The sequence below is a fragment of the Malus sylvestris genome, chromosome 4 (genome assembly GCF_916048215.2).
Source record: "Malus sylvestris chromosome 4, drMalSylv7.2, whole genome shotgun sequence".
NCBI lineage: Eukaryota > Viridiplantae > Streptophyta > Magnoliopsida > Rosales > Rosaceae > Malus > Malus sylvestris.
In genome coordinates, this window is record NC_062263.1 from 17,930,438 (window position 1) to 17,942,956 (window position 12,519).

A 12,519-nucleotide genomic window follows, 5' to 3' on the forward strand; every position below is an offset into this window, starting at 1 on the left:
GGTTTGGCCATGATAAGGTTGGCTGCTATAAATAAAGAAAGGGTGCATCATTCAAAGCCCCTTCAATTTGGATAAGCAGCACTATGAAGGCAACTGGCAAACACTTTTAGTTTGGATAAACAACACTGTTGTTGTAGAATTAGCTGACCGCGGAGCACCTTCAATTTGGATAAACAGCATTGCGTCAAGGCCGACTGATTATCTATCCAAGTCTCGGTCGAGAAGGATTTTTGAATCCTTATTGGCAGAGGTCATCTTATTAGCCTTCTCGGCCAAGTGAGGTGTTACGGATTACTGGGCTCGGCATATTGAACGCCAAGTTGTTTTATGATTGGATACTCATAAGTGAGATTTAGAGTTCAGCATTCTGACGGTCGAACTACATTTACGATTAAGACGCACATTTGCTTTAAGTACATGTGCCCATATAGTTTGGTGTCGATTCGGCGTGCTTATACTTTTACGAATATAATCACTATGACCGAATCTGATGCCGATGATTTGTAAACTTCACAGAACTAGCAGCCTAGAACATGAAGGCCGAGAAGTGTTCCTTCCTTGGCCACAATCGCAAGATTAAGAAGTCAGCAGCATACCCAACGCCACGCAACACATTATACTCCTTAGTCGAGCTCGGTCGACGAGTTGGCACGCTCCACACATAACTGAAAGACGTAGTTAGCTCATTAGTTACTTAGCCTGAGCGCCACGTAGGCTTGGTAGATTTTAGGGTCAACATTGTGGCAAGCCCAGTGGGACCAAGTGCTAAAACTACGAAGTTCATGCCCGTTGAAACACAATCGGTTAAAAAGAAAACAATCATGGGAAAGTCAACGACTGACGTACCAGTTCAGAGCCTAGGACAAAATTTGTCATGTGCACAAAACCTTCTTATCGCTGTGACGCCGAAGGCTGTAAGTGCAACACACCGAGAAAATGAAGTTTATCTCGGTACCCAGCCTCGCAACACAGAAATTCCCAACAAAACCATAGGTGTCTCCATTAAAGGATAGTGGAGGACTGCGATGAAGATGGTGGTGAAGGCTCTGATCCCCCAACTAGGTCATTTCTTTGAAGACGACTTGACGAGCAATCTTGGCAGGTTGAACAAACAGTTAGCAAAAAAATGAACAATTTTCTTGAGGTGATACAAAATAATGGTGATACACATACCAGATTGCTCAAACTACTGGTTAGCAGAGTTTTCGAAGGTGGGCCTGTTAATCAATCCGACAACTTCCAGCCAAGAGTAATTTGCTACAGGCCGAAACATGATCTATTCGGCTTAAAACAATTGACTTGGAAAAAAGATGAGGCTCACGCAGCAGGACAGACAAATCCGACCAGAAAATGGAAACAACATCCATCAATATGACCGAAGTCCAAAGGATGATCGATTCGGCCTTGAAAAAGGGGTCCAATTCCTGAAATTGATCCATCCATATCCAGTTTATGTGGAAAAGTTCGAATATCCCAAAGGCTTTAAGATCCCTTACTTCAGCCTTTTCGCTGGGGAGTCATCCCTGTCCTCGTTAGAACACGTGGCCTGGTTCACTGCGCAATGTGGAGATATAAATAATGACTTCCACAAACTGCGATTATTCAACTTCTTAGTGACGAGCTCGGCATTCGCATGGTACATCAACCTCCCGCCTAATTCTATCCAAAGTTGGAAGGAACTACTCGAAAAGTTCCATGAACAAGTCTATCAGCCGGGGATGGAAATGTAAGTCTCATCGCTGGCTAGGATGGCCCAGGCGTCGAATGAATCGCCAATGGAATACTTAACGAGGTTCAAATAAGCCAGAAACTAGTGCCAAATACCTCTTCCTAAACTTGAATTCATCATGATCGCTATGAACGGTTTGGATGTAGAATACAAAAGGAAATTCTTGGGGGTAAATTTCTGACATATGTACAAACTGGCCCAGCACATCAAGCAATATGATTATTTGCTTCGAGAGGAAAATATCTCGAAGTCCCCATCCCAGGGAACGATTTACAAAAACCCCACGGTTAGCTACACATCGACTGAAGGGGAGGATTCCCAATACGTCAGTGTGGACACGGCCGAGATAGTGATAGGTAAACCGTACGTTTACAAGGCATTGGCTTAAATTAATTCCAAGGATGCCAAAACCTACTCGGCCTCTGAAGAGATAGTTAAAACATCAAAAGCTTACACCTTTGATATCACCAAGGCCAATGCAATTTTCGACCAATTGTTGTTGTACACAACATTCCTAAGGCTGAATAGTTGAAAGGAAAAACATATTGCAAGTATTATAACTCGAATAAGCACACCACAAACAATTGCGTCATGTTCCGTGATGCTATTCAAAGCTGGATTGATAAAGGCAAGCTCAAATTTCTGGAAAAACAGATGACTGTCAACGTTAATCCCTTCCCCTTGGCGACAGTTGGCATGGTGGATGCTCATTTGCCCAATAGCAAAGGGAAAAGGAAGGCCGAGTTCATTCCAATACAACATGTCCCAAAGCAGAACTCTTGGCCGCGACTCAAGATTGATCTATTTCCAACGAACCACACACAGAGTTTTCCAGGCCGACCATAGTCGAATCTATGTTAGACTCCAGTGCTGAAGAAATTGATGGACCTATGGTTTTGTGCAACAGTTGTAAAGCACACGTCGTCCTAATCGAACCAAATGAGAGACCACCTCAGGCTTCAACACCACGGCAACCATCCAAGGCTGCGATAACATTCCAAAGGAACTCAGCGGAGGCCAGTGCCAGAAAGTGTTCGATAGGCTCGGCCCTTACATACGAACGGACGACCCCACCTCAGCCAAACGATGTCTTGATTTCGACGCACCGTTTTATAATGAGGATTATTACTCGCATAACTCCAGCAGCTCAAGTTCATCGAAAAATCAAAGAACTTTCAAGCCACCTGAGCCACACGACCAATGTTGGTATAGTTACAATTCTCCCACTTGCATGTGTACTGCATTATTTAAATCTCATAAATGTTGACGCCGGTGGATAAATTGCATGGCTCGACGACAGGCAGCACATGCCACTTCGAATACTAAATTGCAGCCGAAAGAAGCAGTAGGAAGTGAAGATGACTGACAAACCTTGATAGTCATGGCCGAATTACTTCAAGGAAAAAGGGTAATTGCTCACGACTTTGAAACCACCATTGAAGAGTCCGAGAAGAGCATCAAACTCCTCCTTCGGCCCAGGGAGATGAAAGCTCATTTCGAGCATTTCAGAAAAGAAGCCGAAAGCAAACTTCCCCCATTAACCTCACAAGAGCCATTAATAAGAGTTCGGCGGAATTTACACCCTATATTCCTCTACAAATCTTTGGGGTATATGCGAGAATTTCACAAGAAACATTCTGCCAATGACTTGTACGACCTACCCAAGGCGTGTCAAGAAACCCTCGACCTGGCACTAATTTGCCTTGATGTTGAACAGATCATTCAGAAAATCACTGATCCATCAATGAAGGCCATGTTCCAACACATACGTGAAGCTTGGGTCCTCGGCTTCGAGGTCGACACACACACAAATATAGACACCGACAAGCTTTCTTTTTCTTTTGAAGACCTTTAGTATTTACGACATCATTTTGAAGTCTTCTCAGCCGTATCTCCTTTCGGCCGATGAGAAAGATCGTGTGGTGTGTTTGGATGCCTACCTAGACACGAGGGATGCCCGAATAGCCAATGAGGAACGAGCCTGTAAAGCACTGTAGGGATAGAATCCAACCCCAGCGACAAACAGGCTCGAGGACAACAACCAGAATGGAACAGGTTCAGTTGACATATTACTATAGTAGGTACCTAATAAGGAGAGAGATGATCAGGTCGAGGGTGCTCCAAAGTATGACAGCACACTCCATAACCCGCAGGAAAATGACCAAGACCCGATGGGTCATTTAGTCCTTGAAAATATGGAAATAAGCATGGTCCATGTCATACCTGCTAAATTTCAGCCAACCCCACACCAATCAAATTCCTTGGATGGGGACGTGGTTGCCAAGGAAGCAACACAAATCGATTTCATCGCCACCGAAGAAGATGAACAAGCGAGTAAAACCGACAAACTTAAAGCAGCTTTGGCCGTACTATTTCATCGCTCTTCTTCGAATAATCTTCAACATTTGAAACCGTTGTATGTCATGGCTCACATTGAAGGATATCCAATCTCTAAAATCTTCGTCGATTATGGGGCTACGGTCAATATCATGCCCGTCTCCGTCATAAAAGCACTACGACGATCTAATGATGAACTCATTCCATCAGGAATAACCATGAGCAGCTTTGTCGGTGACAAGTCTCAAACCAAAGGAGTACTTTCTTTTAGGCCTGGCAATTCCTGACACGACCCGATAACCCGACACGACACGACACGAAATTAACAGGTGTTCGGGTAGACACGATAACGAATCGGGTCGTTATTGGGTAACCCGATAAGCACCTGTTAAGATAACGGGTTGGTTCGGGTATACACGTGGGTAACACGATACACGATAAGCAGAATATTAATTTAATAATTTTATAACCCTAAACAAATACTATAATTATATATATATTAATTTAACAATTTTATACCCCTAAAAACTATAATAATTATATATACTATAATAATTATACCCCCAAAATATTAACTATAATAATTTTATATATATATATATATATTAAATTTTATACCCCTAAAAACTATAACAATTAATATGCATCTGCCATCCGCCCTTTGAAAGAAAAAAGGGAGGGAAAAAGTTTTCAAAAAAAAAAAAGGAGGGAAAAAAGAAAATGATAAGAAAAGGTAACAAAAAAGAGAGGGAAATATGGGTGTACCAGTACCACTGTACCGTGTAGTGTAGGTGAGGTGAGGTGTCCACCCTTTGAAGAAAAAGGGAGGGAAAAAGTTTTCAAAAAAATAAAAAAAAGGGAGGGAAAAAAGAAAATGATAAGAAAAGGAAACAAAAAAAAGAGGGAAAGATGAGATACACATCCTACGAAACTAATTTCAACGATCCAACCATCAAACATGTTTGTATATGTTTAGAGATCGTATACACTAAAAATTGTAAAAAAAAAATATTCAGAGATCAAGTAACGGGACAAAACTTTTCGACGGTAATAAACGAAAAATCACGATTTAACGGTTATTTTAACTCCGATTTTGATCATTTTTTACAGCTACACTCCTTGACCCTATATGAATACAATGAATGAACTCGATCTTCAATTTAAAATATTTACTCTAGTGGATACCACAAAATCTTATGTTATAATTAATGAAAGTATAAATAAACTCTTAAGTATTAGTGAATCTATTGTTTTTATGGGATAAACATTCTATGAAACTAGTTTCAATGATCCAACCGTCAAACATGTTTGTATATACTTTAAGATCACATACATCAAAAATTGAAAAAAACAAACATTAAGAGATCAAGTAACGGGACAAAACGTTTCAATGGTTATAAACGAAAAATCACGATTTAACGGTTATTTTAACTCCGATTTTGATTATTTTTTATAGCTACACTCCTTGACCCTATATAAATACAATGAATGAACTCGATCTTCAATTTAAAATATTTACAATAGTGGATACCACAAAATCTTATGTTATACTTAATTAAAGTATGAATAAACTCTTAAGTATTAGTGAATCTATTGTTTTTATGGGATATGCATTCTACGAAACTAGTTTCAACGATCCAACTGTCAAACATGTTTGTATATACTTCGAGATCACATACGCCAAAAATTGAAAAAAAATAAACATTAAGAGATCATGTAACGGGACAAAACTTTTCAACGGTTATAAAACGAAAAATCACGATTTAACGGTTATTTTAACTCCGATTTTGATGATTTTTTACAACTACACTCCTTGACCCTATATGAATACAATGAATGAACTCGATCTTCAATTTAAAATATTTACAATAGTGGATACCACAAAATCTTATGTTATACTTAATGAAAGTATGAATAAACTCTTAAGTATTAGTGAATCTATTGTTTTTATAGGATACGTATTCTACGAAACTAGTTTCAATGATCCAACCGTCAAACACGTTTATATATACTTCGAGATCACATACGCCAAAAATTGAAAAAAACATTAAGAGATCAAGTAACGGGACAAAATTTTTCGACGGTTATAAAATGAAAAATCACGATTTAACGGTAATTTTAACTCCGATTTTGATTATTTTTTACATCTACACTCCTTGACTTTATACGAATACAATGAATGAACTCGATCTTCATTTTAAAATATTTACAATAGTGGATACCACAAAATCTTATGTTATACTTAATGAAAGTATGAATAAACTCTTAAGTATTAGTGAATCTATTGTTTTTATGGGATATGCATTCTACGAAACTAGTTTCAACGATCCAACCGTCAAACATGTTTGTATATACTCCGAGATCACATACGCCAAAAATTGAAAAAAATAAACATTAAGAGATCAAGTAACGGGACAAAACTTTTCAACGGTTATAAAACGAAAAATCACGATTTAACGGTTATTTTAACTCCGATTTTGATGATTTTTTACAGCTACACTCCTTGACCCTATATGAATACAATGAATGAACTCGATCTTCAATTTAAAATATTTACAATAGTGGATACCACAAAATCTTATGTTTTACTTAATGAAAGTATGAATAAACTCTTAAGTATTAGTGAATCTATTATTTTTATGGGATACGCATTCTACGAAACTAGTTTCAACGATCCAACCGTCAAACATGGTTGTATATACTTCGAGATCACATACGCCAAAAATTGAAAAAAACAAACATTAAGAGATCAAGTAACGGGACAAAACTTTTCGACGGTTATAAAATGAAAAATCACGATTTAACGGTTATTTTAACTCCGATTTTGATTATTTTTTACATCTACACTCCTTGACCTTATATGAATACAATGAATAAACTCGATCTTCATTTTAAAATATTTACAATAGTGGATACTACAAAATCTTATGTTATACTGAATGAAAGTATGAATAAACTCTTAAATATTAGTGAATCTATTGTTTTTATGGGATACGTATTCTACGAAACTAGTTTCAACGATCCAACCGTCAAACATGTTTGTATATGCTTTGAGATCACATACGCCAAAAATTGAAAAAAACAAACATTAAGAGATCATGTAACGGGACAAAACTTTTCAACAGTTATAAAACGAAAAATCACGATTTAACTGTTATTTTAACTCCGATTTTGATGATTTTTTACAGCTACATTCCTTGACCCTATATGAATACAATGAATGAACTCGATCTTGAATTTAAAATATTTACAATAGTGGATACCATAAAATCTTATGTTATACTTAATGAAAGTATGAATAAACTTTTAAGTGTTAGTGAATCTATATATTAAATTAAATTTAAAAATTTGACTAGTACTGTATGAATGTTTTTTTTATTAAGCTCTTATTTTCGAGTGTAGATGTAGTACTTAAAAGATAAATGTGTTTTAATGTTTTGAAGTAATATTTATGTGGCAATGTGTGGTATGTGCAAATTTAAGAAAAAAATATATTTTTCTTAACGGGTCTTAACGGGTCATAACGGGTCGGGTCACTTTACCTGTTGGGTAAAGTGACCCGACCTGTTAAGGACCCGTTAAGATAACAGGTGTGACACGACACGACCCGTTAAGATAACAGGTGTTACACGAAAACGACACGAACACGACAGACACGACCCGTTTGCCAGGCCTACTTTCTTTAGAGGTCAGCGTTGCAGGTTGTAATCACATGACCGCATTCTTTATCGTCGACTCCAAGACCGAGTATAATGCATTGCTCGGTCTGGATTGGATCTATCAAACAAATTGCATCCCATCTTCATTATATCGAGTTCTCATCTTTTGGGACGGCAAAACCGTTGTGGTTCACCGTTTAAGGCTAATATGATTTAGAATCCAAAAACATTTTCGTAAAAGCGTTTTGAATCATTTTAAACACACTTTCAAACGAGCTGTAGATAGTATTAAAAATTGAAATATAGAAGAGAAGAATTAATATTAATCTTTATTATATATATGAATATATAAATATGAGTTTGAATGGAATAGAATATTGGGGTTTTGTTAAGTTAATGAAGACCACGTCCACATGCTAATGTAAAGCTATGTTTCGTATTTGAATGAAACAGAATATTGAGGTTATTAATTTAATGAAGACCACGTCCACATGCTATTGTAAAGTTAGGTTTTGTATGATCTGGGCGTTTTGTTGGGTCCAATATTTTCAACAACAGCTAGGCATATATGCATGGCTGGAAGGGAATGGGTTTTTAGCTATCAATTATAATTCATTAAATTTCTGAATTTTAAAATTTAAGGCACACAGGTAGACAATGTACGTACGTGGAGTAATGAAGATATCAACAAAAAAAAAAAATAATAATAATCTATATATTGAATACATTTGATGATTAGGAGCGCAATGCTTCCACCAAATTATTCTATCAAGCTCCAATAACATATAGGATAATGGGGATGACAGTTTTTACCAAGCAAATTAGGGTTCCAGCTTTCCAGGGATATCTCACCTAAATTTGGGAAGAAATAAAAGGCGCATTTTAGGTGTGAAGATCAAGCAACATCATCTATTTTATTGAGATTTTTTTTCTTGTTTGTTTGGAGTAGAGGTTAATACATGATTATTGATTAGCTGAAAATTGATCTATCACAAAAATGGAAATTGGACACAACATCATGTCCTATATTTCTTGAAAACATGGCATAGTGAGAAAACGATCGTAATTTTTACTCAATTTACTACAACTTTGATCTTCTTTTTTTAACATGATTGATTTTTTTTTTTTTAATGAAATAGAGAGGGGTTAAGCGAGCTTAGTTATTCGTCAATAGTCATGTGCAAGACACCAACTCTCTCCCAAAAAGAAAATGACCATTAATGCACCTAGAAAATTCTCACTCGTCCCCTATACCTACTTTTTTTAATAAAATTGAAAAATAAGATATTTTGAAAACGTCATATCTTAAATAAAAACAAAGCCTTGTGCACACAATCTTTCGTTGGTCTAGTATCATTGAACCAGTTTCTATTTCATCTTCTTGCATGTATATTCGTACTTTTGATCGTCTACCACGGAGACATTGCGTGCGTGTCACCTTTTTTAGTCAAGAGATCTGCAGATTTGATTTGTGGCGTCTGTCTAACTTTGCATATTTGTGTCAAGGTCTTTCACTTCACTTGACTCCATTAATTGATTGTTTTCGGATTAATTAGAGAGTTTATGAAATTTGGTAGAGCACAGGTTGCCTGCATTGAGCAAATCAGCAAAAGGCAGATGAGACCAGATGAGAAGGTTTAATGAGCAATGGGGATGAGGTTTTGGCACGTACATATGCCTCTCACTCTCTTTTTCCATTACTCAAAGTATTTCTTATAATTTATAAATATTAGTCAAAATGAAGTATCGAGGATTAATTGCTCAAATATCTACTACATAACTAACAAATGTTGACGGCATATATACTTCCAAATCTAATCATTTCAGTATCGCAACTTCCATATACTTTAAAAATAAAACATCATTTTAGCCACCTTCCCTATTTTGTGACAAGTGACAACATATATCAAACTAAAAATTAACACAATCGTACTAGACGGTTGTATACGCTTCCATCTGACAACCAAACTATCATGTGCATGATAGAATAATTGTAAGCAAAATGTATATACTATTGCAGGCCTATTTGATTAAACGATCTAGGGTTTAGAGAGAAAGAGGGGGCCGGCCACTATTAGAGAGAAGAGAGATTGATTTAATTGTGAGGTGTGTTTGATTCACCCCGTTGTGCCTTTATTTATAGTAGTAGGAAAGGTAAAACCTTTCCCTTTAGGATTACAACATTTAATAGGTAATCTAGTCCTAATAGGAATATAAGATACATTCCTAGATTCCCTAGGATTTACACAATCACATTCATATTCTAAATATGACTGCAACACTCCCCCTTGAGTGTGTAAATACTCAACAAACCATCACATCAGATCTTCAGCATAAAAGGTAGAATAGTTGATGAAGTCATCGGCACAACGGGTAATCGCGAGTCTCAAATTTAAGTGAGGTATGCATTTGCAAAAACTCACAAAAACCTTGCTATGGTAAAACCCAAGATAGGGGGAATCCAACATATGAGGGTTGAGTATTCAACTTCCCTAAAGAACACGCTTTGCATAGTGGGAATCCAACATAGGGATGTAACTTATGCCCGTGTGAAGATTTGAGGATACGGCGCATCATGTCACGTCCAGGATGTCCCAAACGATTATGCCAAAGCAACAAAGTGTCCGGCAACTCAGGCATAGGGCCGGCCACACTATGGGTTTCTATGCCGCGAATGGTTGTGATGTACAACCCACTCGGCAAGCGTTCCAACTTCTCGTGAATATGCTTTTGGCCATATTCATACGAAGTGATACAAAGAAATTCAGAACCATGATCTTCAGTGGTTTCAAGATGATATTAATTTTCTCGAATATCTCTAAAACTCAGCAACATTCTTCCGGAACGTGGAGAATAGAGTGCCTCCTTAATGGTTAGAATTGTACCATTAGACAACATGATACGTGCCTTTTCGCATCCTTCAATCAAGTTGGATGAGCCTGAGAAAGTTGTCAAATGAGCTTTCTTGGTTATGAAGTTAGTAAAATAGTGTCGTTTACGCAAGATAGTGTGCGTGGTTGCACTATCTGCCAGACAACTAACTTCCCCACTAGACATACCTAGAAATAAATTGATTGAATTGGTCACATGTATAAATATAAGTCCATTCATTCAATTAAGCAATTCGAGAAAATAATATCCATTCAAATAACAATCCATAATTCAACAAACTAAAACCAAACAAATTATTCCAAATACTAAGAAAAATTGTTCAAAATTAAACCATAAACCTAGCAAAATAGGGGGTAGAGCCGGCCACTCCTAGTGGGTTCAGCCACTAGGGATAAATGCCTTAAATACATGTCTATTTTATTCGTCCATAGGTGTTGATGCCTCCTAGAAATCCGATATCTCCATCGATGTGGTTGCATCTTCCGGATGATTCACATGTGCAAAGTTAGACTCGCGACGAAAATGATACTTGGCAATAGCCTCAGGGGAAGTTCAACATACGAGTGACCAATGATCCATTGATCCACAGTGATAGCACATGTCCAGTTCTGTAGAAGCAGCCTGAACGGGAGCTTTGCCCTTGTTCTTGAAGTTTGGGACCTTAGAGGCGAGTAGTGGACGCTGCTGGGTCACATTTCTTCCCTTAGGTGTGGCACTCTGTTGACCTTGGGCCCGTGGTTGGGCTTGCCGCCCATTGCCACGGCCGTGACGGTTCTTTCGTCGTTTATGGCTGCTAGAATAGGTCGCATGAGCTTCAGGCGTGGCGATCGAGCCAGTGGGTCGAGCTTGATGATTCTTCATCAAAAGCTGGTTCTGCTTTTCAGCGAGAAGTAAAACGGAGATCAAATCCATAAACTTGGTGAATTTTTGTGCCCTATATTGTTGCTGCAGGACAATATTGGTGGCATGGAAGCTCGAATAAGTCTTGTCCAAGAGATCTGATTCGGTTAGTTCCACTTTGCAGAATTTCAACAGAGAACAGATTCTACAAACTTCAAAGTTGTATACATTCATGGACTTGAAGTTTTGAAAGCGAATATGCTACCAGTCTTGTCTTGCTTCAGGCAAGTATATGTCTTTCTAGTGATCGAAACGGTCGGCCAGAGTAAGCCAGATGGTACGTGGGTCCTCCTCAGTGAAATACTCAATCTGCAGTGCATCATGAATGTGTCTTCGAATGAAGATCATTGCAGTAGCCTTCATAGCTTCGTCAACAGGTCGGCGATAGGTGCCTCGATGGTGGCTCTAATACCCTTTGCAGTGAGATGGAGCTTCACGTCTTGAACCCACTTCAGATAGTTTCTTCCAAAGACTTCTAGAGCGGAGAAACTAAGCTTGTTCAAGTTCGACATGTCCCTAAAACAGAGGGAGAAAACGTGATTAGTCATATGGTAAGCCATATACATATATCGTAGAACACACAGGTTCTATAAACATGTAGTGGTTTAATTTATGCATGAAAACTACAGGTTTCATGTGGTATGTTTTGAATGAAAACATCGGGTTTCAAAGTCACTAAATTTGAAACTACAAGTTCAATTTAGTTTTATGAACAATTAGTTCATAATGAAAGGTTCCTACAAGAAACACAGAATGCAATATACTAAGTAAGTGTAGTGGATTTAAGGTTCTTCGAGAACTCAAGTGTGAGAGCTTCGTTACTATGAAAGTATGTGACGGTTCAAAGTATAAAAATAAATTATTGAATCGTTAATGTCCAAAAGTGATCTTCAGATCAATAATTTTGGATTCATTATCAGATTAATGGACTACAAGTCACTTTTAATTAATTTAATAAATAGGGCCATACGGGGTCGATTATAGAAGCTAAATAAGTTTAAC